This window comes from Cherax quadricarinatus, chromosome 50 (genome assembly GCF_038502225.1).
Source record: "Cherax quadricarinatus isolate ZL_2023a chromosome 50, ASM3850222v1, whole genome shotgun sequence".
Classification (NCBI taxonomy): domain Eukaryota; kingdom Metazoa; phylum Arthropoda; class Malacostraca; order Decapoda; family Parastacidae; genus Cherax; species Cherax quadricarinatus.
The window spans coordinates 27,527,636-27,552,307 of NC_091341.1; the positions used below are offsets into that span (position 1 = coordinate 27,527,636).

The 24,672-nt window shown below is 45.0% G+C and overlaps 1 long non-coding RNA gene across 1 annotated transcript in view; it reads left to right on the top strand.

Moving 5' to 3' along the window:
- Nucleotides 1–5,366: 5,366 nt before the first annotated feature.
- Nucleotides 5,367–24,672, top strand: part of LOC138854150 (uncharacterized) — a 42,938-nt gene continuing 23,632 nt past the window's right edge. Inside the window, exons 1-3 of the long non-coding RNA XR_011393373.1 lie at nt 5,367–5,493; nt 17,422–17,707; nt 22,070–22,150. This is a non-coding gene — a long non-coding RNA (uncharacterized lncRNA). The remainder of the gene's footprint in view (nt 5,494–17,421; nt 17,708–22,069; nt 22,151–24,672) is intronic.

Genomic DNA, 24,672 nt, shown 5'->3' on the forward strand with positions numbered 1-24,672 from the left:
TTTAGAAAGACACGTAAGCAAACACTATAACATATTTATTAGAAAACGTTTCGGTTCTGGGACCTTGATCACTTCTAACATACAGAGGTAGAAAGACATTATATATATATAGGCGGAGAGTGAGATGTGACGCACGTGACCTGAGGAATGTTCTTATGACATTCCTCAGGTCACGTGCGTCACACCTCACTCTCCGCCTATATATATAATGTCTTTCTACCTCTGTATGTTAGAAGTGATCAAGGTCCCAGAACCGAAACGTTTTCTAATAAATATGTTATAGTGTTTGCTTACGTGTCTTTCTAAACCAACTAAGAAATACACCCAAACAAACGCGATTTTCGCTTTTTTTTTTTTTTTTTTTTTGAGAAGGGGGGCCGGCCGGCGCTCCCGGCCAATATCTCGGAAGTAACTTATTCACCTAATGTACCTATTTCTGCCCTTATTACTTAATTAAATGGAATAATATTCACATAAATTGTAGAATAATGATTTCTCTAATTACTCCCATTTCATTTTTGGAAATATTCCAAATACTTTCAGAGTTATGTGGGAGTAAAAGGGAAGATTTTTTGCAACATTTCAGGAACTAACAAACTTTATTTTTTGTGAAATAAAAATAAGTTATTTAGAGGCAAGGTTTCTGGGGAAAATACGTATAAGCATTGTTCCCTCGGCACCAAGTGTCCAAACAACCTTACGTCGTCCCATATACTTCAATTCAATTCAAATTCAATTCAAAGTTTATTCTCTATAAAGATTACAATGTTGAATTTACAGAATTTGGTTCTTGTGTGGTTTACATGTAGTTAAATAATGATTACAGAGTGTACCACTAGAACGCCTAGCATGGCTAGGCATTTCGGGCAGACTTAGCTTAATTCTTTATTTTAAAATATTACAAATTATGAGGTAAGTTGGTATTATGGCTAAGTGACTAAATACTAATAAGAATAAATTTGGCCACAAGGGCCTTTTCGGTAAATCAGTCCTTTTTCAGTCTTTTCTCAGTTGTTTGAGGTATATTTTTGATAAATATTTTCAAGAAAGAGTGAAAACACTTTGTCTTGTGCACCAAAACTAGAGAAAATCCGACGGTAAACAAAAGAGCAACATTTTTTTGCCCGATGCCCCCCTTAGTCTTGGTTACAAGTACTGACTGATGTTGTAGTGACCAGACTTAGTCTTGGTTACAAGTACTGACTGATGTTGTAGTGGCCAGACTTAGTCTTGGTTACAAGTACTGACTGATGTTGTAGTGGCCAGGCTTAGTCTTGGTTACAAGTACTGAGTGATGTTGTAGTGGCCAGGCTTAGGCTTGGTTACAAGTACTGACTGATGTTGTAGTGGCCAGGCTTAGGCTTGGTTACAAGTACTGACTGATGTTGTAGTGGCCAGGCTTAGTCTTGGTTACAAGTACTGACTGATGTTGTAGTGGCCAGGCTTAGTCTTGGTTACAAGTACTGACTGATGTTGTAGTGGCCAGACTTAGTCTTGGTTACAAGTACTGACTGATGTTGTAGTGGCCAGGCTTAGTCTTGGTTACAAGTACTGACTGATGTTGTAGTGGCCAGGCTTAGTCTTGGTTACAAGTACTGACTGATGTTGTAGTGGCCAGGCTTAGTCTTGGTTACAAGTACTGACTGATGTTGTAGTGGCCAGACTTAGTCTTGGTTACAAGTACTGACTGATGTTGTAGTGGCCAGGCTTAGTCTTGGTTACAAGTACTGACTGATGTTGTAGTGGCCAGACTTAGTCTTGGTTACAAGTACTGACTGATGTTGTAGTGGCCAGGCTTAGTCTTGGTTACAAGTACTGACTGATGTTGTAGTGGCCAGGCTTAGTCTTGGTTACAAGTACTGACTGATGTTGTAGTGGTCAGGCTTAGTCTTGGTTACAAGTACTGACTGATGTTGTAGTGGCCAGACTTAGTCTTGGTTACAAGTACTGACTGATGTTGTAGTGGCCAGGCTTAGTCTTGGTTACAAGTACTGACTGATGTTGTAGTGGCCAGGCTTAGGCTTGGTTACAAGTACTGACTGATGTTGTAGTGGCCAGACTTAGTCTTGGTTACAAGTACTGACTGATGTTGTAGTGGCCAGGCTTAGTCTTGGTTACAAGTACTGACTGATGTTGTAGTGGCCAGGCTTAGGCTTGGTTACAAGTACTGACTGATGTTGTAGTGGCCAGACTTAGTCTTGGTTACAAGTACTGACTGATGTTGTAGTGGCCAGGCTTAGTCTTGGTTACAAGTACTGACTGATGTTGTAGTGGCCAGGCTTAGGCTTGGTTACAAGTACTGACTGATGTTGTAGTGGCCAGACTTAGTCTTGGTTACAAGTACTGACTGATGTTGTAGTGGCCAGGCTTAGTCTTGGTTACAAGTACTGACTGATGTTGTAGTGGCCAGGCTTAGGCTTGGTTACAAGTACTGACTGATGTTGTAGTGGCCAGGCTTAGTCTTGGTTACAAGTACTGACTGATGTTGTAGTGGCCAGGCTTAGTCTTGGTTACAAGTACTGACTGATGTTGTAGTGGCCAGGCTTAGGCTTGGTTACAAGTACTGACTGATGTTGTAGTGGCCAGGCTTAGTCTTGGTTTCAAGTACTGACTGATGTTGTAGTGGCCAGACTTAGTCTTGGTTACAAGTACTGACTGATGTTGTAGTGGCCAGGCTTAGTCTTGGTTACAAGTACTGACTGATGTTGTAGTGGTCAGGCTTAGTCTTGGTTACAAGTACTGACTGATGTTGTAGTGGCCAGGCTTAGTCTTGGTTACAAGTACTGACTGATGTTGTAGTGGCCAGGCTTAGTCTTGGTTACAAGTACTGACTGATGTTGTAGTGGTCAGGCTTAGTCTTGGTTACAAGTTCTGACTGATGTTGTAGTGGCCAGGCTTAGTCTTGGTTACAAGTACTGACTGATGTTGTAGTGGCCAGGCTTAGTCTTGGTTACAAGTACTGACTGATGTTGTAGTGGCCAGGGTTAGTCTTGGTTACAAGTACTGACTGATGTTGTAGTGGCCAGGCTTAGTCTTGGTTACAAGTACTGACTGATGTTGTAGTGGCCAGGCTTAGTCTTGGTTACAAGTACTGACTGATGTTGTAGTGGCCAGGCTTAGTCTTGGTTACAAGTACTGACTGATGTTGTAGTGGCCAGGCTTAGTCTTGGTTACAAGTACTGACTGATGTTGTAGTGACCAGACTTAGTCTTGGTTACAAGTACTGACTGATGTTGTAGTGGCCAGACTTAGGCTTGGTTACAAGTACTGACTGATGTTGTAGTGACCAGACTTAGGCTTGGTTACAAGTACTGACTGATGTTGTAGTGGCCAGGCTTAGGCTTGGTTACAAGTACTGACTGATGTTGTAGTGACCAGACTTAGTCTTGGTTACAAGTACTGACTGATGTTGTAGTGGCCAGGCTTAGTCTTGGTTACAAGTACTGACTGATGTTGTAGTGGCCAGGCTTAGGCTTGGTTACAAGTACTGACTGATGTTGTAGTGGCCAGGCTTAGGCTTGGTTACAAGTACTGACTGATGTTGTAGTGGCCAGGCTTAGGCTTGGTTACAAGTACTGACTGATGTTGTAGTGGCCAGGCTTAGGCTTGGTTACAAGTACTGACTGATGTTGTAGTGGCCAGGCTTAGTCTTGGTTACAAGTACTGACTGATGTAGTGGCCAGGCTTAGGCTTGGTTACAAGTACTGACTGATGTTGTAGTGGCCAGGCTTAGGCTTGGTTACAAGTACTGACTGATGTTGTAGTGGCCAGGCTTAGTCTTGGTTACAAGTACTGACTGATGTTGTAGTGGCCAGGCTTAGGCTTGGTTACAAGTACTGACTGATGTTGTAGTGGCCAGGCTTAGTCTTGGTTACAAGTACTGACTGATGTTGTAGTGGCCAGGCTTAGGCTTGGTTACAAGTACTGACTGATGTTGTAGTGGTCAGGCTTAGTCTTGGTTACAAGTACTGACTGATGTTGTGGTGGCCAGACTCAGGCTTGGTTACAAGTACTGACTGATGTTGTGGTGGCCAGACTCAGGCTTGGTTACAAGTACTTCTGGCAGTTTGGGAGACACACAGATGATGATCAAGCTAAATGTAAATTATGTGATCAGGCATATGGTCACTGTCTTGAACACTATGTGCTTAATTGTCCACTTATTGAGGAATACAGAGAGACAGTATAATAACCTATGTGACATGTCAAGATATCTTATTAATGAAAATAAGATACCAGATATACTAAGCAAATTTCCTAAATTTGCTTGTAACAGATAAGTGAACTATAGATATGTAGATATAAATCCATATGTATTCCTGTTAACCCTTTGGGGCCTAGTTCCTAGGCCTTTTGTGTATCCATATGCTCTCGCGCTACCGTCCACAGGATGGATATGGGGTGCACAATAAACTAGCCACTTCGGTGGCAAAATCTAAGTCTAATCTTAAAATATACTTAGTTAAAGAGCACGTCAGTTTCCCCTGTATAATAATAATATGTTATTTTTCCACTATAATCTACCATGTACATATTTACTATGGCATTTAGTTTGTTTGGTAAAGTGAACGTGAAGTCCAGGATCTTAATTCATGGTATAACTTAACAAATTATTTGTGTTGTAGAGATGTGAACTTCGCTCAGACATGCAAATGAGATAGTAATTATGGACAAGATAAATTATAGGGGGAATAATAAGCACAATATTAGCAGACTGGCAAACTTATGTCTTCACTGAAAAATGAATGTACTTTCAAAAATGCAAATATATGATTACTTGTAAAATGAACAAGGTTTTATCCAACATTTTGTATCTAAGAGTTATTTAATAACTAATTTATTGCTTATAAAGTACTTGAAGTTAATGGAACACATTGTATACCTAAATAATAATCACAAGCATTATATACCTAAATAATAATCACAAGCATTATATACCTAAATAATAATCACAAGCATTATATACCTAAATAATAATCACAAGCATTATATACCTAAATAATAATCACAAGCATTATATACCTAAATAATAATCACAAGCATTATATACCTAAATAATAATCACAAGCATTATATACCTAAATAATAATCACAAGCATTATATACCTAAATAATAATCACAAGCATTATATACCTAAATAATAATCACAAGCATTATATACCTAAATAATAATCACAAGCATTATATACCTAAATAATAATCACAAGCATTATATACCTAAATAATAATCACAAGCATTATATACCTAAATAATAATCACAAGCTTATCGTTTAAGAAATATTTAAAAAACTCTTATTTTTCTAATTGACAAAAGAGAATATAATAAAGAATCTGCAAATGCTGAATAATTTTATAAGAGAAGAAAAAAGAACCATTATGAATGTTAGTGAAGCCGCGAGGCGGAGGTGACGCCACGACGCCATTGTTGTTCCAGCTGCCATCCTGGGAGGTTGTACCAGCTGCCATCCTGGGAGGTTGTACCACCACACAGGTACGTTGTTCCAGCTGCCATCCTGGGAGGTTGTGCCAGCTGCCATCCTGGGAGGTTGTACCACCACACAGGTACGTTCCAGCTGCCATCCTGGGAGGTTGTACCAGCTGCCATCCTGGGAGGTTGTACCAGCTGCCATCCTGGGAGGTTGTACCAGCTGCCATCCTGGGAGGTTGTACCAGCTGCCATCCTGGGAGGTTGTACCAGCTGCCATCCTGGGAGGTTGTACCAGCTGCCATCCTGGGAGGTTGTACCAGCTGCCATCCTGGGAGGTTGTTCCAGCCACCACACAGGTACGTTGTACCAGCTGCCATCCTGGTAGGTTGTTCCAGCCACCACACAGGTACGTTGTTCCAGCTGCCATCCTGGGAGGTTGTACCAGCTGCCATCCTGGGAGGTTGTACCAGCTGCCATCCTGGGAGGTTGTACCAGCTGCCATCCTGGGAGGTTGTACCAGCTGCCATCCTGGTAGGTTGTACCAGCTGCCATCCTGGTAGGTTGTACCAGCTGTCATCCTGGTAGGTTGTACCAGCTGCCATCCTGGTAGGTTGTACCAGCTGCCATCCTGGTAGGTTGTACCAGCTGCCATCCTGGGAGGTTGTACCAGCTGCCACCCTGGTAGGTTGTACCAGCTGCCACCCTGGTAGGTTGTACCAGCTGCCACCCTGGTAGGTTGTACCAGCTGCCACCCTGGTAGGTTGTACCAGCTGCCACCCTGGTAGGTTGTACCAGCTGCCACCCTGGTAGGTTGTACCAGCTGCCATCCTGGTAGGTTGTACCAGCTGCCATCCTGGTAGGTTGTACCAGCTGCCACCCTGGTACGTTGTACCAGCTGCCACCCTGGTACGTTGTACCAGCTGCCACCCTGGTACGTTGTACCAGCTGCCATCCAGGGAGGTTGTACCAGCTGCCACCCTGGTAGGTTGTACCAGCCGCCACCCTGGGAGGCTGTACCAGCCGCCATCCTGGTAGGCTGTACCAGCCGCCGCCCTGGTAGGCTGTACCAGCCGCTGCCCTGGTAGGCTGTACCAGCCGCCGCCCTGGTAGGCTGTACCAGCCGCCGCCCTGGTAGGCTGTACCAGCCGCCGCCCTGGTAGGCTGTACCAGCCGCCGCCCTGGTAGGCTGTACCAGCCGCCGCCCTGGTAGGCTGTACCAGCCGCCGCCCTGGTAGGCTGTACCAGCCGCCGCCCTGGTAGGCTGTACCAGCCGCCGCCCTGGTAGGCTGTACCAGCCGCCGCCCTGGTAGGCTGTACCAGCCGCCGCCCTGGTAGGCTGTACCAGCCGCCGCCCTGGTAGGCTGTACCAGCCGCCGCCCTGGTAGGCTGTACCAGCCGCCGCCCTGGTAGGCTGTACCAGCCGCCGCCCTGGTAGGCTGTACCAGCCGCCGCCCTGGTAGGCTGTACCAGCCGCCGCCCTGGTAGGCTGTACCAGCCGCCGCCCTGGTAGGCTGTACCAGCCGCCGCCCTGGTAGGCTGTACCAGCCGCCGCCCTGGTAGGCTGTACCAGCCGCCGCCCTGGTAGGCTGTACCAGCCGCCGCCCTGGTAGGCTGTACCAGCCGCCGCCCTGGTAGGCTGTACCAGCCGCCGCCCTGGTAGGCTGTACCAGCCGCCGCCCTGGTAGGCTGTACCAGCCGCCGCCCTGGTAGGCTGTACCAGCCGCCGCCCTGGTAGGCTGTACCAGCCGCCGCCCTGGTAGGCTGTACCAGCCGCCGCCCTGGTAGGCTGGCCCAGCCGCCGCCCTGGTAGGCTGTACCAGCCGCCGCCCTGGTAGGCTGTACCAGCCGCCGCCCTGGTAGGCTGTACCAGCCGCCGCCCTGGTAGGCTGTACCAGCCGCCGCCCTGGTAGGCTGTACCAGCCGCCGCCCTGGTAGGCTGTACCAGCCGCCGCCCTGGTAGGCTGTACCAGCCGCCGCCCTGGTAGGCGGTCCCAGCCGCCGCCCTGGGAGGCTGTACCAGCCGCCGCCCTGGTCGGCTGTACCAGCCGCCGCCCTGGTAGGCTGTACCAGCCGCCGCCCTGGTAGGCTGTACCAGCCGCCGCCCTGGTAGGCTGTACCAGCCGCCGCCCTGGTAGGCTGTACCAGCCGCCGCCCTGGTAGGCTGTACCAGCCGCCGCCCTGGTAGGCTGTACCAGCCGCCGCCCTGGTAGGCTGTACCAGCCGCCGCCCTGGTAGGCTGTACCAGCCGCCGCCCTGGTAGGCTGTACCAGCCGCCGCCCTGGTAGGCTGTACCAGCCGCCGCCCTGGTAGGCTGTACCAGCCGCCGCCCTGGTAGGCTGTACCAGCCGCCGCCCTGGTAGGCTGTACCAGCCGCCGCCCTGGTAGGCTGTACCAGCCGCCGCCCTGGTAGGCTGTACCAGCCGCCGCCCTGGTAGGCTGTACCAGCCGCCGCCCTGGTAGGCTGTACCAGCCGCCGCCCTGGTAGGCTGTACCAGCCGCCGCCCTGGTAGGCTGTACCAGCCGCCGCCCTGGTAGGCTGTACCAGCCGCCGCCCTGGTAGGCTGTACCAGCCGCCGCCCTGGTAGGCTGTACCAGCCGCCGCCCTGGTAGGCTGTACCAGCCGCCGCCCTGGTAGGCTGTACCAGCCGCCGCCCTGGTAGGCTGTACCAGCCGCCGCCCTGGTAGGCTGTACCAGCCGCCGCCCTGGTAGGCTGTACCAGCCGCCGCCCTGGTAGGCTGTACCAGCCGCCGCCCTGGTAGGCTGTACCAGCCGCCGCCCTGGTAGGCTGTACCAGCCGCCGCCCTGGTAGGCTGTACAAGCCGCCGCCCAGCTAGGCTGTACCAGCCGCCGCCCTGGTAGGCTGCCGCCGCCCGCCCTGGTAGGCTGTACCAGCCGCCCCCGCCCTCGTACGCTCTACCAGCCGCCGCCCTGGTAGGCTGTACCAGCCGCCGCCCTGGTAGGCTGTACCAGCCGCCGCCCTGGTAGGCTGTACCAGCCGCCGCCCTGGTAGGCTGTACCAGCCGCCGCCCTGGTAGGCTGTACCAGCCGCCGCCCTGGTAGGCTGTACCAGCCGCCGCCCTGGTAGGCTGTACCAGCCGCCGCCCTGGTAGGCTGTACCAGCCGCCGCCCTGGTAGGCTGTACCAGCCGCCGCCCTGGTAGGCTGTACCAGCCGCCGCCCTGGTAGGCTGTACCAGCCGCCGCCCTGGTAGGCTGTACCAGCCGCCGCCCTGGTAGGCTGTACCAGCCGCCGCCCTGGTAGGCTGTACCAGCCGCCGCCCTGGTAGGCTGTACCAGCCGCCGCCCTGGTAGGCTGTACCAGCCGCCGCCCTGGTAGGCTGTACCAGCCGCCGCCCTGGTAGGCTGTACCAGCCGCCGCCCTGGTAGGCTGTACCAGCCGCCGCCCTGGTAGGCTGTACCAGCCGCCGCCCTGGTAGGCTGTACCAGCCGCCGCCCTGGTAGGCTGTACCAGCCGCCGCCCTGGTAGGCTGTACCAGCCGCCGCCCTGGTAGGCTGTACCAGCCGCCGCCCTGGTCGGCTGTACCAGCCGCCGCCCTGGTAGGCTGTACCAGCCGCCGCCCTGGTAGGCTGTTCCCGCGCCGCCGCCCTGGTAGGCTGTTCCCGCGCCGCCGCCCTGGTAGGCTGTTCCCGCGCCGCCGCCCTGGTAGGCTGTTCCCGCGCCGCCGCCCTGGTAGGCTGTTCTCGCGCCACCGCCGTGGGAGGCTGTGCTCGCGCCACCGCCGTGGGAGGCTGTGCTCGCGCCACCGCGGGGGTAGGGTGTGCTCGCGCCACCGCGGGGGTAGGGTGTGCTCGCGCCACCGCGGGGGTAGGGTGTGCTCGCGCCACCGCGGGGGTAGGCTGTTCTCGCGCCACCGCCGTGGTAGGCTGTTCTCGCGCCACCGCCGTGGTAGGCTGTTCTCGCGTCACCGCCGTGGTAGGCTGTTCTCGCGCCACCGCAGGGGTAGGGTGTGCTCGCGCCACCGCAGGGGTAGGGTGTGCTCGCGCCACCGCAGGGGTAGGGTGTGCTCGCGCCACCGCAGGGGTAGGGTGTGCTCGCGCCACCGCAGGGGTAGGGTGTGCTCGCGCCACCGCAGGGGTAGGGTGTGCTCGCGCCACCGCAGGGGTAGGGTGTGCTCGCGCCACCGCAGGGGTAGGGTGTGCTCGCGCCACCGCCGTGGTAGGCTGTTCTCGCGCCACCGCCGTGGTAGGCTGTTCTCGCGCCACCGCAGTGGTAGGCTGTTCTCGCGCCACCGCAGTGGTAGGCTGTTCTCGCGCCACCGCAGTGGAAGGCTGTTCTCGCGCCACCTCAGGGGCAGGGTGTTCTCGCGCCACCGCAGGGGCAGGGTGTTCTCGCGCCACCGCAGGGGCAGGGTGTTCTCGCGCCACCGCAGGGGCAGGGTGTTCTCGCGCCACCGCAGGGGCAGGGTGTTCTCGCGCCACCGCAGGGGCAGGGTGTTCTCGCGCCACCGCAGGGGCAGGGTGTTCTCGCGCCACCGCAGGGGCAGGGTGTTCTCGCGCCACCGCAGGGGCAGGGTGTGCTCGCGCCACCGCCGTGGCAGGCTGTTCTCGCGCCACCGCCGTGGCAGGGTGTTCTCGCGCCACCGCCGTGGCAGGGTGTTCTCGCGCCACCGCCGTGGCAGGGTGTTCTCGCGCCACCGCCGTGGCAGGGTGTTCTCGCGCCACCGCCGTGGCAGGGTGTTCTCGCGCCACCGCCGTGGCAGGGTGTTCTCGCGCCACCGCAGGGGCAGGGTGTTCTCGCGCCACCGCAGGGGCAGGGTGTTCTCGCGCCACCGCAGGGGCAGGGTGTTCTCGCGCCACCGCAGGGGCAGGGTGTTCTCGCGCCACCGCAGGGGCAGGGTGTTCTCGCGCCACCGCAGGGGCAGGGTGTTCTCGCGCCACCGCAGGGGCAGGGTGTTCTCGCGCCACCGCAGGGGCAGGCTGTGCTCGCGCCACCGCAGGGGCAGGCTGTGCTCGCGCCACCGCAGGGGCAGGCTGTGCTCGCGCCACCGCAGGGGCAGGCTGTGCTCGCGCCACCGCAGGGGCAGGCTGTGCTCGCGCCACCGCAGGGGCAGGCTGTTCTCGCGCCACCGCAGGGGTAGGGTCCTGTCGTCACTGCTCACTGGACGAATGGGATAGGATTGGACGTCTTAGTCCAGTAGACCTACTGCAGTTACTTTGTGTGTATCTAACTTTTTAGGATTGATAACTGTTCCCGTGATTTCTTTCAAAAGCATCATTGTCTGCATCATATTAAAATTTCAACATTGAAAATTTTTCAAATTGTATGTAGACTAATATTGAGCATACCCTTCAGATGCATTGATGCTGGTTATGAGTTTTAATAATGCACTGAGAAACATTCAGAGGATGGCAAAGATGATCCCATGTATGAGAAATGTTTCCTACGAGGATAGACTGTGGGGGCCCTGAATCTGCATTCTAGGAAGACATAGAAATAAGGGGGATATGATTGAGGTGAATAAATGGAAAACAGTAATAAGTAAAGGGGATGTAAATAGCTTGCTAAAAATATCTAGCCTAGACAGGACTCGCATCATTGATTTTAAGTTGGAAAAATTCAGCTTCAGGATGGATATAGGGAAGCACTGGTTTGGTAATAGTTGTGGATTAATGAAACAAACTCCCGAGTACTGTCATCGAAGCTAAAACGTTGTGTAGTTTTAAAAACAGGTTAGATAAATTCGTGTGGGTGGGTGCGAGTTGGACCAGACCAGCTTGTTCTCCTGGGTCTGATGCTGTGCTCCTTAAGTGGAAGTGAGCAAAGCTGACTGGGTTGAGTTATTGGCTTAAACTGCATGGGCCAGTAGGCCTTCAGTTCTTATGTTATCCTTTACACATTTTCCCATGCATTTATATCCATTCTGTTAATGACCAAAACTGCAGCGTAATCTAAATGAGGCCTGACCAGATTTAAAGTTTAACAACCTGAGGACTCGTATGCTTCTTGATATGAAGCCAAGGATTCTGTTCACTTTATTGTGAACACTTTTGCACTGTTGGCTTGGTTTTAGATTAGTGTACTAACCAGAACTCCCAAATACTATTTGGAATCTAACTTTCGTTGGTTATTTTCCTGTCCAATATTTAGAACTTTGCATTTGTCTATATTAAACTGCACTGCCACCTCTGACCACTGCATCAGACTACTCTAATGTCCTCGTCAGAATAAATTCGACAGTCTATTTTGGTGTCAACAAACTTAAGTCACTATTTATGCCCTCGTCTGTCATTTGTAGATTGTGAACAAGGGGTCCAACACTTACCCCTGTGGAACACTGCTCATGATACTTCCCCACTCTGATTTCTCCCTATTTACACACTTTGTTGCCTGTCAACCATGCCTCTATCGAGGAAAGTTTCTCTTCCGTGTTCCTTTATTTTCCTCGGTAGTATCTGATGTGGGACTCCTTAAAAAGCCCTCCTGAAACCTGTTTACACAATGTCATGTTCATTACTATGGTCTACCTCCTCAAATATCTTGGTGAAAAAAGTTAATTACAGTGGACCCCCGCATAACGATGGCATCACATAGCGATTTTTCCGCATACCGATTACTTTTATCGCAAAATTTTTGCCGCGCATACCGATTAAAAACCCGCTTACCGATTTTCGTCCGAGACGCGTCCAATGTGCCCTCAGCCAGCCTCACATGTGCCAGCCGTCCCATTGTTTACCAGCCAGCCTCCGCGGTAACATCCAAGCATACACTCGGAATATTTCGTATTATTACAGTATTTTCGGTGCTGTTTCTGGAAAATAAGTGACCATGGGCCCCAAGAAAGCTTCTAGTGCCAACCCTACACCTCAAAGGGTAAGAATTACTATAGAAATGAAGAAAGAGATAATTGATAAGTATGAAAGTGGAGTGCGTATAGCCGACCTAGTCAAGCTGTACAAGAAACCCCAATCAACCATCGCTACTATTGTGGGCACCAGAAAGACAATCAAGGAAGCTGTTCTTGCCAAAGGTTCAACTGTGTTTTCGAAACAAAGATCGCAAGTGATGGAAGATGTTGAGAGACTCTTATTGGTGTGGATAAATGAAAAACAGATAGCAGGAGATAGCATCTCTCAAGCGATCATATGTGAAAAGGCTAGGAAGTTGCATGAGGATTTAATTAAAAAAATGCCTGCAACTAGTGGTGATGTGAGTGAATTTAAGGCCAGCAAAGGTTGGTTTGAGAGATTTAAGAAGCGTAGTGGCATCCATAGTGTGATAAGGCATGGTGAGGCTGCCAGTTCGGACCACAAAGCGGCTGAAAAATATGTGCAGGAATTCAAGGAGTACATAGAAACTGAAGGACTGAAACCTGAACAAGTGTTTAATTGTGATGAAACAGGCCTGTTCTGGAAGAAAATGCCAAGCAGGACCTACATTACTCAGGAGGAAAAGGCACTCCCAGGACATAAGCCTATGAAAGACAGGCTTACTTTGTTGATGTGTGCCAATGCTACTGGTGATTGCAAAGTGAAGCCTTTATTAGTGTATCACTCTGAAACTCCCAGAGCGTTCAGGCAAAAGAATGTCCTCAAGGATAATTTGTGTGTGCTGTGAAGGGCAAACAGTAAGGCATGGGTCACTAGGGAATTTTTCTATAACTGGTTACACCATGCATTTGCCCCCAATGTGAAAAATTACCTAACTGAAAAGAAATTAGAACTTAAGTGCCTCCTGGTGTTAGACAATGCCCCTGGTCATCCTACAGACGTGGCAGAGCGACTTTATGGGGACATGAGCTTCATTAAGGTGAAGTTTTTGCCTCCTAATACCACTCCTCTCCTGCAGCCCATGGACCAGCAGGTTATTTCCAACTTCAAGAAACTGTACACAAAAGCTCTGTTTGAAAGGTGCTTTGTAATGACCTCAGAAACTCAACTGACTCTAAGAGAGTTTTGGAGAGATCACTTTAATATCCTCAATTGTGTAAACCTTATAGGTAAGGCTTGGGAGGAAGTGACTAAGAGGACCTTGAACTCTGCTTGGAAGAAACTGTGGCCAGAATGTGTAGACAAAAGGGATTTTGAAGGGTTTGAGGCTAACCCTGAGAATCCTGTGCCAGTTGAGGAATCCATTGTGGCATTGGGAAAGTCCTTGGGGTTGGAGGTTAGTGGGGAGGATGTGGAAGAGTTGGTGGAGGAGGACAATGAAGAACTAACCACTGATGAGCTGATAGATCAACTTCAAGAGCAAGAGGCCAGACCTGGGGAAACTGGTTCAGAGGAGGGGAGAGAGAAATTGAAGAAGTTGCCTACTACAAAGATAAAGGAAATCTGTGCTAAGTGGCTTGAAGTGCAAACCTTCATGGATGAAAATCACCCTCACACAGCTATTGCAAGCCGTGCTGGTGATTATTACACTGACAATGTTGTGAAACACTTTAGGCAAGTCATAAAGGAACGAGAGGTACAGGCCACTATGGACAGATATCTTGTGCGAAAGAAGTCCAGTGACTCTGAAGCTGGCCCTAGTGGCATTAAAAAAAGAAGGGAAGTAACCCCAGAAAAGGACTTACTACCTCAAGTCCTAATGGAAGGGGATTCCCCTTCTAAACAGTAAGAAGATAATGCTCTCCCCTCCTCCCATCCCATCAATCATCACCAGATCTTCAATAAAAGTAAGTGTCATTTAATTGTGCATGCCTTTTTCAGTTTGTGTGTATTAAAATTAACATTTCATGTGGTAAAAAAAATTTTTTTTCATACTTTTGGGCGTCTTGCACGGATTAATTTTATTTCCATTATTTCTTATGGGGAAAATTCATTCGCATAACGATTATTTCGCATAACAATTATCCCTCTTGCACGGATTAAAATCGTTAACCGGGGGTCCACTGTACTTCATAAGGCAGGAGCACCCTTTTGTAAAATCGTACCGAGATCCATTAATAAATTTGCCTTTCAAGATGGCTACAGATTGCCTTGGCAATTGATTTCATAAATTTTCCTGCTATGGAGGTTAGGCTTATTGGTCTATAGTTCAAAGCTAAGGACCTCTCGCCTGCTTTGAAAAGTACAGTGGTACCTCGGTATACGTCCTTAATCGTTTCCAGGACCTTCGACTTGTGTATACCAAACAGGGCGTATACCAAATGAATTTTCCCTCAAGACTTGTAGGGAAGATGATTAATCCGTTCCAGTGAAAAAATCCTATTGTTAATGGTATGTTACACATTGATTGGGTTGTATAAAATAATTTAAACTGCTTAATACTAAAATGCATACATAAATACAAAAGAATTAGATGAAATAAATGCAAATTTAACCTTGCTTTACTTTGCTGTAGAGTTGAGTGCCTACTAGGATAGTGCTGAGAAGGGAGGAGGAAATGTTATTGTTTGGAAGTCTCCTCTTTAGTCTCTCTTCCCTATTTGGACCTGATTGAAGCTCACCAGGTTTGACTTTTACTAAAAATCTGTCCAAAGATCTTTGCTTCTGCCTTCTCAGGATGTTTCAGAAATGTGACAGTCTTGTCATTCCAGACTGCTATTATGGCTTGTTTGGGCTTTGTTGATGTGGTATTTATCTGCAAAATTTTTTATGTCTATCCATTTGGCAAATGAAGTAGGGTCTTCCTGTCTCTTGTCTCTTCAGTACCTGAAGAGAGTACATCCATCATAGTCCTGTGCTCTTCCTCCAGTTCCTGCACCTCACTGGTCAGCTCTTCCCTGTGCCTCTCCACTAACTCATCCACATCCACATCACCATCACTCATCCAGACCCATGGACTTGCCCAGAGAGACAATATCGTCCACTATAGAGCCTCAAAGCCCTCAGTCCCTTTCAGCCACTGCTTCTGGCCACAAATTCCTTCAAGCAGAGTTCATTGTTCTGTATGAAACTTCCTGCCAGACTTTGTCAGTTATGCTGTGGGTGATAGTAAAGTGATCATTCAAAAACTCTCAGGGTTAACTCTGAGATCACTTCAAAGCTCCTCTGGAATAGTGCTTGAGTGTTGAGTTTCTTGACATTACTGATGACCTGCTGATCCATGGGCTGAATGTGGGGTCGTGTTAGGGGGGGAAGAAACTTTACAGTGATGAAGTCAAACTCCAGCAGCAGTCCTGCAAGCTTGGAGGGTGAGCTGGAGCATTGTCCATTGAGGAGGGCCTTGAGAGGTAGGTTTTTCTCTAAACTTTTTTTACACATGGCACAACACAACTTGCTCAACTCGTACAAGTTCTAGCATGCAAGTCGTATTCCAAACGAAGGTAGTATACCAAGCAAAAATTTTTGTGCAAACCGGTTGTATACCAAGTTTGACTTATTTCAAAGCGGATCTATACCAAGGTCCACTGTATCATATTTGCCATTTTCCACTTACCTGGCACTATGCCAGTTTGTAGTGATTATGTTGAAAAGATTAGCCTAAGGTTTGCTAAGCTCCACTTAGCATTACTTAAAACCCTTGCATATAGTTCATCAGGGCCTGGAGATTTGTTAGGTTTTAATTTGTCTAAGGACCATGTCACTTGTGTGCCCTAATTGTGCATAGTTTGTTGTCCTGTTCTACATAATTTTATTTCTAGAATATTGCTAGTGTTTTCATGTGTAAAAACAGGTAGTGTTAAAAATTCTGCATTTCGTTATCACTGTCTGAGCTGACCTGCGTAACTTAAGTGGGCCTGTCTTGTCTCTAATCTTATTTCTGTATACCTGAAAGAATCTTTTTTGGGTTTCTTTGATTCCCTTAACTTTAACCTCATTATTTCTGCTTTAGTTATTCCTTGTTTTATTTCTGCTTAACTGAATGTGTGTTGATTTCATAACTGCCCCTCTTTTGATTCACCTACCAATGAGACGTTTTAATCTATTTATCCATTTAGGATTATTTTTATTTGATCTGATTTCCCTATTTCAGACAGTTGTCTGAGCATTTAGAACTATACTCTGGAGAATGTCATGTTGGCAACAGTCCCTTCCTACCTGACCCATAGTCAGATCATTCCAGTTCAATCCACCCAGGTAATTTTTTCAGTCCTATGAAGTCAACCAAGCAGAAGTCAGGGACAGATTGATTGCCATTATTAGGGTAATTCCATGATATTAAAACAGTGATTTGTGATCACTTTCTCCAAGCTCGCCATTAACCTCGATTATTAATTAGCGTTTCCCTGCTGACAGGAACCAAGTCAAGCAGGTTATTTTGTGATTTTGTGTACTTAGTTCTGTCACAAACTGCTTTAGAAAACAATCCTGAATCTTATCAATAAAGTTGCTTGACTCTTTCCTGTCAAATTTTTCTAATGAATGTTAAAATCTCCCATTGCACAACATTTTAATACGTAGGTGCCTTATGAATTTTGTCCCATAGAAATTTTTAGGAAACTACTGGTTTGGTAATAGTTGTGAATAAGTGGAAAAAACTTCAGACTTTAAAACCTTGTGTAGTTTTAAAAGTAGGTTAGATAAATACACGAGTGGGTGAGAGCTGTAATAGCTTTGCATGGGCCAGTAGGCCTGCTGCAGTGCTCTTAATGTTCTTAACTAATAACTTAATAAATGGCAAGAAATTGGTTTTAATGCCAAATATCGATACTGATGGTAAAGTTATGCTGTCAAATCAAGATTTGGTAGATAATAACCTGGTTAATCCCTGAAGGAAGAACTGTTCTTTCAGTTTCATGCCCAGGTTACACTAACTATTAAGGGAACATGTGCATCAAAAAGAACTTTCAACCTGGGGTTAAGATTGTAGTTTATTACCATGCCATGTTTACCATTGCTATCATGGAAGCTAATTTATGGTCTTTCCTTTCCTTTGAATATTTTTGTTTTTGATGCAAGTTGAATTCCCTTGAAAGGTACCTTGATATTGGTTAAGGGTTTTTGTTCCAAGAAAATGGAGCAACCTATGTTCTTATTCTCACCTCCTGTTTCCCAGGTGCTGCACGATACAGGTTTAGTGCTCCTTGAATGTCTGGCATGAAGGTAGTGCCTCGTGATAGTGTGTAAAAACTTTACATCGTTTCAGGTGCCTGACAATAACTAAAGAGTGAGCAAGTTGACACATGAGGATGAACAACAGTGAAGCCAAAGCTTACAGGATGGCTAAATTAAGAAATACTGCAGAAGAACGAGTGAAAACCTGGAGCTTTAAATAAGTTGAAATAATCTGACTTGTGAATAATGGAGGATAATTTTTGGTCAGCGAGATGAACATTTACATTGTAACTGCACCAAGATGCCTTACAGGCAGCTTACCAGACCTGGTGGCACGTTGCAAGAGGATTTTGGTTTAGTGATTGAAACCAGCACAGGTGAGCACACTATTATACACTTTCCCTATAACTTTTTTTTTTTTTTTCTCTAGTCTGAGCAGGTAATGACTGATCACTGAAATGCACTTATTCAGCTTAAAAAATCAGAAATGCTAATTACCCTTCAGTAGCTACAGGCATACGAGATACTTATTATTGTCTTCCTCTATTTGTTTTACATTTTTCTTACCTGTTAGGTACAGGTTGACCATCACTAATCCGGCATCATCAGGACCTGTAGGGTGCCAGATTAGTGATTTTTGCCGGACTAGTGCTTAGGTTAGAATACACTTAACCCAACAGCGATATTTACTTAACGGCAATTTCACCCACTTTATGCTCCCCCCCCCCTTTTTTTTTTTTCTCCCCCCATTCCATTGTTCCAATCTACCAAACCTGTAGGAAGAGATGCCAATTTCAAACTAGGGTCCAGAATAAACAATAGATATTCCTGGCACTAAAAACTTTTCACAGTTCATGAGTCACATTTCCAGACTCCTCTTATTTCTCTTGCTTTCCATTTTGAATTTTTATTCACACAAAAAAATAATTTACTGTTATGCAGACTACTGCATTATTGTAATTGTATAAATATCAACCCATTTGTGACTATTAGACTGGCCAGTTGTGACACGTATTTGACGGTGATGTCATTTTACTCTTGATAATTTGAAATTATGCTAGTCGAAATTAGTGCCAGATTACTGGTGGCTGACCTGTACTAAGTCTTTACTCTTGCATCCTTTAATAAAATTGTTAGCACATTGTCAGTGTACTTTCTTCAGCAGTATACATTTTAACTCCTAAACTGTTGCATACTTAGACAACAAAAAATATCATGCATAAGATTTTTGCTTTTTCTTAGAATGAAAGTGAATGGAATAAAGCAATAAAATCTGATGTATGGTGTGTTTAAGGAAATAAATTATCTTTATTGGCAACAGTGGCATAAATGTGGCAGCAACAGTTTTCGATTCCAAATAGTTTATTTACTTTTAATGTTAACACCTCGATAATGACGATACATGTATATTCTGTTGAAGAGGTGTTAGCACTTCAAATAACAAAGGCACAATACAGTGACTGGAACAATACATAAATAACCTGCACATACGAGAGAGGACCTTACGATGACATTTCGGTCCAACTTGGATCATTTGCAAAGTCGCACTAAGAAAGGAGAGAAGGGGACAGTATATATAGGCAAGCAGACAGGTATGAGACAAGGAAGGTAGTAGGAAATGTAGTAGAGGTAGCTGCTGCTGTTTTGTTCTTTAAGAACAAGGCACAAACTTTTATTGTTTATTAACCCCTTGACTGTTGCAACCCCAAATCCTGAGGCGACTCCTGGTGTCGTAAAGTTTCCCAAAAAAAAAAATTCATGTGAAATCATCTTTTCCTGATTGTAATGACGCCAAAAGAACGAAATTTGATAGAAAACAGACGGAATTACGCTCTCGCAACGTTAGTGACCTCGGCGATATTTATGAATCGGCGATTTTTGCCCACTTTGAACCCTATTGGCAAATTCCATTGTTCCAGTCAACCAAACTCGTAGCTATTTCTTTGGAACTCCATTTTTTCTATCGAATGAGTAAAAGAAGCTGCCCATTTACTGATTTCAACTACCTAATAACATAGTCAGAAATTTGCAATTTGGCCAATTTCATGAAAATTAAAAAAATGACAATTTCAAAATAGGGTCCAGAATGAACAATGCACACATTCCTGGCTCTAACATTTTCTTTGTTCATCAGTCATGTCTCCAGGCCCCCTCTGTTCATCAGTCATGTCTCCAGGCCCCTCTATTACTCTTGGTTTCTACTTTGAATTCTTATTCAAAGATTTACTGTTATGCAGACTACTGCAATATTGCAATAATTGTATAAATAATGTCAACCCATTCATGACTGCATATTAGAATGGCTACTAGGATATTTATTGGAAAATGACATCATTTGTTTACTTTTGAACATCGGCAAAAACCAATCAAAATCACCTCTATTTCAATATGTTTTCCATTCTATCAAATGAGACCAAGAAAACGAGAATACAACCATAAATACTATACGAAAATAGACCACAAATTCAGCATTTTAAAGTTTTTTTTTTTTTTTTTTTTTTTTTTTTTTTTTTTTTTTCTCTCTCAATATGCACTGTTTGCTGCAGGATTTTTTCATACGGTGCACACAGACCCATTCTCTCACGTGTGGGGCCTACCAGCTTTCTCCTGCTCGATTTGAAGCCACTAGAATTTGAGTGTATATGCGTCAAAAACGGTTGCTCGTAAGACGTATATATACGACCAAAACAGTCAAAGGGTTAATCATGTTCTCGGTGCTCTTATTTTACCCTTGGTCTTCCATTTTTTAAATTAATAATCACACAAAAATGTTCTCTATTTCCCAGATAATAAAATATAACCAGGAATGGTTGGTCATGGTTTACAGCATCCCAATAATTGAATCTGACCTATTAACCTCTTTCACTACAGTGACCCTTGCAAAATTGCTGACCTTGCACAAAATCCCACATTTAATGCAGACTTTTTCTTAGTTAATTGAAGCTGACATTTCAGTGACTGTTTTGGTTTACTGTAAACCTAACTTTAGTGCTCCATAAATATCAAAATCTACATTTTTTTACTCTACCGTTCTTCAGTACTTTATGATCTGTTTAGTGCATTTTGCTTATTGACTCTTATGGTATGTCATTTTAATGCGACTAAATGCCACCCTGTATCACTATTGAACATGCATACTTGGTAAACTATTTTTATAAAAACTTAGTTTTCTGGTCTAATATAGCTGTTGTTGAGTTAACTTGACAATGGTTCAGGCTGGACGAAGGTTGTCATGAGGGTCCTCTGAGTGCTGCATTTTGATAACCTCTCTTATTGCTCCTCAACATTGTTTATTTCTTTTCCACAAACTATTATTTAGTATATATAAACTTCAGAAAATTATATTTAAGATTCTTTCAATAATTAAGTAAAATTGAATTATTGCCAAATCTGTTTCCTAAGCTTTTATATGTTCAGGTTTGGCAGAGAAAAAATTCAGGCATCCACTATCTGACCAAGCATCATAGCTTTTTTCAGTTACGCTTCCTGATACAAGATTATAGTTTGTGATTTATTCTAGTGTATTTTTTAATCCCATTACTGTAAGATGGGAGCAAGGGGCTAGTAGAAAATACTAAATGTAAAAAAAGAATGTTTTTGGGTTGCTTTACTTCAGTGGGAGACATCTAGGATGTTGGGGAAAAGTGTTGGTTTGACTGTTTTAATTATATGTATGCTCTTGTAATTTTTTTTTCTTGTAGCTTGTTTTACCTTAAAAATTTCAGTCAGTTTAGTTTTTCTATCATTCTTCAGAATGTTGTTCCTGTTGCCCAATTTTGCAAAAAAAAAAGTTCCCAGGCTAAATTTTTTAAATTCTAGTCACCTGCCAAACTAGTTAACCTTCACTTTCCCCATAGAATGAATTTCATAGGTTATTCACTTCATTCTTGAAACATTTTCAGTATGCATCAGTTTAACCAGTTAAGCTGTTTTTGGTAATAACTATTGTACATTGTCATTGCTTCACATAATGACCATGTTAAGTTGTTATATTCATCTTTCCTGGATAATGAGGATGTTACCGTAAACTTTCCAGTAACTCGATTTGATTGTAAAAAAAAAAAAAAAAAAAAATCAACTAAAATATACATGTGATGCAAGTAATAGCGAGTTGTGATTTATCAGTTTTCATATCTTGTGACAAATATTTTAACTGTTAATATTTTCATTGAACTTGTATTGTTTTCACTGAAAATGGTGTATATGATTTTTACATTTTTAATGAAAATGTGTAAACATGGTTGCTTACTAGTCTTGATGATCTCGTGTGGTTTACTCTGGTGGTTTTTGTGTACACTAAATATTGTCTTGCAAAAAAAAAAAACTGTTGCTGATTTTCTTTTATTGGTATTGTGCACTCGCTCATTGATAGTAATAATTCAAATATGCAAATAAGAGTAATTACCATAAAGCAGCAGGTACAGTAATATAGTACTTAGGTGTAGTGTATTTACATGGCAGTTGTTTGAACTACCAAAGACAAAATTTATAAAATTTTCTGCTCTAATCTGAAAGATAAGTTAATGTATTTTGCCTGTGATTGTAATGAGATTTGAGCCTGTGGCTTGCAGCAAATGGTTACTTTAAAAACAGTGACGAGTTTAGTTAAAATGTTCAAAGTTTTTAACTTAAATTCAAAATAACTTTAAAAACCATTTTTGCAGAGTGATGAAAGAATATGAATTTGTTGGATTATTTTTTATGCAGACAACAGGTGTAACCTCAGTTTCTTTTCCTAGGTTGTAGAGCAGTAAGCCTTCAGTGCCAAGATCTACTTGTATCCTTTAATGGGGTTGCCTCCAAATTTCACACTAGAGCAGGTTAGTATTTCAATGTAATTATTAAAATGTACTGGTTAATCCATAAACTTGTGCAGTTTCTGATGTGAAGGCTTGAAGGTGACTTTTGTAATAGTTTTGTGGCAACCCGAATGATTCCAGCATGGATGAAATTACTTAATTTAAATTTGATTTTTTTTTCCGTTCATGTTTTACGTCGTCATTTTTCGCTTGCTACAATTTAACAATAAGTTAAATCACAAGTGTAAACACTTAACAAATGTAAATTTACATAAATAGCATTTTTAAAGTTGGCATGTCAGTCAGCTTAAGGGTTTAACCTGAGATTTGGCACCCTGTACTGTCAACAAGATCCTAAATAACCATGTGGCAATTACTGGTGTGGAAGGGAAATGCTAAGTCAAGTATGGTCTGGCGTGATTAGGTTCATGATATAGGAAGATTGAAATGTGAAGCCTCCAGCTTCTATCAGTGATTTGTCATGTTCCAAGATTTCTACAGAGGAGCTAGGCTTGGTTCCCTAGCTGAAGAATTATGCCAGTTACTGAATGTTTTGCCCAAGTACCAGTGAACCGTGGGAGAAAGTATTGCATGACTTCCTAACCAATTTCCAATGTTCCTTCTAAGGTAATAAGCATTTGTGATGGTTAATTCCAAATACCGAGTTAGTACATATTGCAGATAAAACTTTAGAGGCAGTAGCTAAAGCATTTAAAGGGCTTAATCATTTGCAGATATACTTCAGGTAATGGAGAAGTGGCAGATGCAGTTTAATATAAACAAATGCAAAGTTCTAAATGTTGGACAGGAAAATAACCATGCCACATAAACTAAATGTAGATAATATTAGATTGCAAAAAAGATCTAGGAGGTCTGGTTAGCAGTAATCTGAAACAGATAACAGTGCATAAGTGTTTGCAATAAAGCTAACAGAATCCTTGGCTTCATAGGAAGTATGAATAATAGAAGGCCTCAGGTTGTTCTTCAACTCTCTATCTTTGGTTAGGCCTCATTTAGATTATGCTGAGAGAATGGATATAAATGCACTGGAAAACGTACAGAGGAGGATGACAAAGTTGATCGTGTATCAGAAATCTTCCCTATGAGGAGAGACTGAGGGCCCCGAATCTGCACACTCTAGAAAGGCTTAGAATTATTGGGGGATATGATTGAGGTGTATAAATGGAAAACAGGAATTAATAAAGGAGATGTAAATGGCATGCTAAAAATATCTAACATAGACAGTACTTGCAGCAATGGTTTTAAATTGGAAAAATTCAGGTTCAGGAAGGATATACAAAACCACTGGTTTGGTAATGGTTGTGGATGAATGAAACTCTGGAGTACCGTCATAGAAGCTAAGATGTTGTGTAGGTTTTAAAAATTGATTGGATAAATGAGTGGGTGCGAGTTGGACCTGACTAGCTTGTGCTACTGGGTCGGATGTCATGCTCCTCCCTTAACCCCTAAATGTTCCAAATGTATATGTTCTTGCGCGTAGCGCCCCAAACGTAAATATACGTTTTAATTTTCCTGCCTCCAAATTTGGCACGATTGCCTTGAGATGCCTGGTCAGCATAGAATGGGTCTTAACATTCGGTGTGCACCATATATTAAAAAAATCTGGGACCACAGTACCTTGTGCTTTTTTTTTTTTTCTATAGTTTTTTTGGTCATAATATTTGGGGCGCTGCGCAAGTGAATGTATATATACGTTTGGACTGTTTAAGGGTTAAGTAATGTCTGACCTCGCTAGGTCAAGGTGTGGCTTAAGCCGGTTGGAGAATTGGACCTGCTTCGCATAGGCCAGTAGGCCTGTTGCAGTGTTCCATTCTTATGTTCTTAATGTAAATTCAATTAATTCCAAACACCCAAAAATATTAACAAAATACATTTTTTAAAGAATAACTAGTTTTACATACAGAAAACGAGAGAAATATAAAGCACTAATTTTAATGATAATGAACATTACATACCTTTATTGAAGACACTTGTTGGCATATGGAAGGAGAGGTGGGGAGAGGGAGGAGTTTGGAAGGGGAATCCCCCTCCAAAAGGACTTCAGGTATCAAAGCTCTCTCTGGGGTTACTTTTGTCTTTTACGGTCACTAGGACCAGCTTGTCACTGTACCCATCGCACAGAAAATCTGTCCAGAGGGGCCCGGTTCTGGGGTGTCTAAGATTTTCCTAATATGGGACTCTTTTTGATTATAATAATAATCCTAAAATGGGACAAGACAGTCATTGAACATGTTGTAAACACGGCTTTCAACAGTTGTTAGGGCGATAATTCTCTGCAAATCTTTGCAACTCTACTTGGCACGCATGTCCTTAATCACTGAAGAAGGCACTTTCTCCCCTCTTCCTCTGAAACAGTATCCTCTGCTGCAGTCTATTGCTGTTCCAGTTGAATGTGTTGCAGCTCTTTAGTGGTTAGCTCTTCACTGTGGTCCTCCAGCTCTTTCACATCCTTGCCACTCTCATCCAGCCCCATGGCCTTCCCCAAAGACAAATTCCACAGTAAGCATAGGGTTGTCAGGGTC